We start from the raw sequence: 3,241 nt of genomic DNA, 5'->3' as shown, positions 1-3,241 counted from the left end.
CTATCTCTCTCTCTCCCGCCACTACTGCCCCTGCGGCCAGCCCTCCCCTCTCTCTTGCGCTGAACTCCCGCCACTACTGCCCCCATGGCCCCGCCCCCTTTCTCGCACCATTTTTCGCTTCCGCTCTCAACTCCCACCTGTCTTCTCCTCCACGCCACCTCCCTAACTGATGCCGCCCGCTGTGCGGGCGCGCCAAAGGTAAGCCTGCCTGCGCCTGGATTATGCCCAGCGCCAGAATCCCTGACTCTTGTCCCCCCCACCACCGCCACATACGTGTTCACTACAACGCCTCCACCCTCCGTACCCACAATCCCGGCCCCTCTCCCGTCTGCCTTCAAGCCTCCCGCAGAGCACCCACGGACCCTTCTCCTGCAGGAACTGCACCTTCACCAGCCTCCACACCACTGACCCACCCACCAAGGCAGGACACAACCACCTCAAATGTATCCTCCTCAACACCCGCTCCGTACACAAACATACAGAAGAGCTATGGAATTTACTCGACTCAGCCTCACCAGACTTCGCCTTCCTGACCGAGACCTGGAAGAACCCCTCCTCAATGCCTGACATCGTCATAGCCGTCCCGGGCAGCTACAAGATCACCCTCAGGGACCGCGCCAACAAACCAGGAGGAGGCATCGCCATCATCCACAATAACACCCTCAGGATCACGACCATCACTAAAAACAACCTCATCAGCGCCGAACACCTGCACTTCCAGATCCACACTGACCCAAAAACCACCCTCCGAAGGACCCTCATCTACAGGACCCCCACCCCTGACAGCAGTTCAGCGACTCCATCACCGACGTCATCAGCACTCATGCTCTCACATCCACTAACTACATACTCCTCGGGGACTTAAACTTCCACCTCAAGAACACCAACGACAACAACCCTGCCACCCTGCTCGACAACATCTCCAACCTCGGCCTCAAGCAGCTCGTCACGATACCGGTCCACTGCTCAGGACACACACTCAACCCTATTTTCTCTGTCAGCAATCACGTCTCCTTCAGCCACACCACCGAACTCCACTGGACAGATCACCGCTGCATCTACTTCTCCTTCAAGAAACCCACAACACACCACCACCCACAACGGATCCCCCACCGCAGTTGGAACAAGGTCACCGAAGACCAACTTATCGCTACCCTCTCCCGGAACCACCCATCAACACTACCGACACTGATGCAACTGCACGCAACTTCAGGCAATGGATCGACACCTATGCCAATACTCTCGCCCCGATCAAGAATCCCTCCAACAGACGCACTGACGGAAAGGCCTTCTGGTTTACCGCCGACCTCCATGAATCTGAGAAAGACTGGAAAGAAAGTGGGGCCAAGATCAGACTCTTGACAGCCACACATCCTTCAAAAACGCCATCGACAGGTACCACCAACTCATTTGAACCACCAAGAGAACCTCCATCAAAGAACAAATCAACAAAAATGCACACAGCCACAAGGAGCTCTTCAACATTGTGAAGGAGCTCTCCAACCCCAGCTCCAACGCCAATAACATTCTGCCATCTCAAGACCTCTGTGACTCCCTAGCCTCTTACTTCCACAGCAAGATTGCAGACATCCACAACAGCTTTAGTACCCAGACCCCCCCCCCAGCAACCACCAACACCACAGATTCACCTCCAACCAACCGCCTGCTCTCCTGGCCCCCGTCAATGACAACAACCCCATCAAAATCATGAACACCATCCACTCCAGCTCTCCAGCTGACCCCTGCCCTGACCACATCCTCAACAAAGCAAGCTCTGTCATTGCACCCCAATTACAGAAGATCATCAACATCTCCTTCAGGTCCGCCACCTTCCCGGAGAGCTGGGAACACGCAGAGATCAACGCCCTCCTCAAAAAACCCAAGGCAGACCCAAACGACTCAAGAACTTCTGGCCTTTCTCCCTGCTCCCCATCCTGGCTAAAGTCATTGAGAAGGCTGTCAACAGACAACCAACCCGCTTCCTCGAGGAGAACAGCATCCTGGACCCTTCCTAATCCGGATTCCGCAGCAACCACGGTATCGAAACTGCTCTTATCTCCGCCACCAACTACATCAGAATCATGCTGGACAACGGCTAAACCACGGCCCACATCTTCCTGGACCTCTCAGCCGCGTTCAACACCGTCTGTCACCACACCCTACGCTTACGCCTCAGCAATGCAGGAATCCCCGACAGAGCCCTGGACTGGATCACCTCCTTTCTCACTGGCAGAACCCAGAGAGTCAGCCTCCCCCATTCCGCTTGAAGGCCACCCAAATCATCTGTGGCGTACCCCAGGGTTTGTCCCTCAGCCCGACCCTCTTCAACGTCTACATGGCCCCGGTCGCTAACATCGTCCGATCCTACAACCTCAACATCATCTCACATGCCGACGACACCCAGCTGATCGTCTCCCTCACCAAGGACTCCACCAAGACCAACCTACAAGTAGGAATGGAGGTCTCCACCGAATGATTGAAGAACAGCTGCCTCAAACTTCCGACATGACTGAAGTCCTCATCTTCGGCTCCACCCCCTCTGCATGGGATGACTCCTGGTGGCCTGCCACTCTGGGAACCGCTCTGACTCCCACCGACCACGCACCCAACCTAGGATTCATCTTGGACTCCTCATTATCCATGGCCCAGAAAGTCAACTCCTCCTCCTGCTTCAACTCCTTCTGCATGCTCCAAAAGATCTACAAATGGATCCCCACAAAAAAACAGAAGAACAGTCACCCAAGCCCTCGTAAGCAGCAAACTGTAGTACGGCAATGCCCTCTATGCAGGAACCACAGCCAAACTGCAGAAGAGGCTGCAACACATCCAGAACGCCTCTGCACGCCTCATCCTGGACATCCCCTGCCACATCACAGGCCATCTGAGAGACCTGCACTGGCTCCCAGTCAACAAGAGAAACACCTTCAAACTCCTCACCCATGCTCACAAAGCACTGCACAACACCGGACCAGAATACCTCAACAGACGGCTCCCCTTCTACACCCCGACCCGGCATCTCCACTCCGTCGACCTTGCCTCGCAACCGTCCCATGCTTCCGTAGAACTACAACCTGAGGCAGATCATTCTCGCACCTTGCTGCCAAGACATGGAACACTCTTTCCACCCATCTGCGTCAGACCAAAGTCCTCCTTACCTTCAGGAGACTTCTCAAGACCTGGCTGTTCGAGCAGTGGCATCACCTCCCCTCCCCTCCCCCACCTCACCACCTTGAGACCCTCA

This window comes from Pleurodeles waltl, chromosome 12 (assembly GCF_031143425.1).
Source record: "Pleurodeles waltl isolate 20211129_DDA chromosome 12, aPleWal1.hap1.20221129, whole genome shotgun sequence".
Classification (NCBI taxonomy): domain Eukaryota; kingdom Metazoa; phylum Chordata; class Amphibia; order Caudata; family Salamandridae; genus Pleurodeles; species Pleurodeles waltl.
This window is presented reverse-complemented; position numbering follows the sequence as displayed.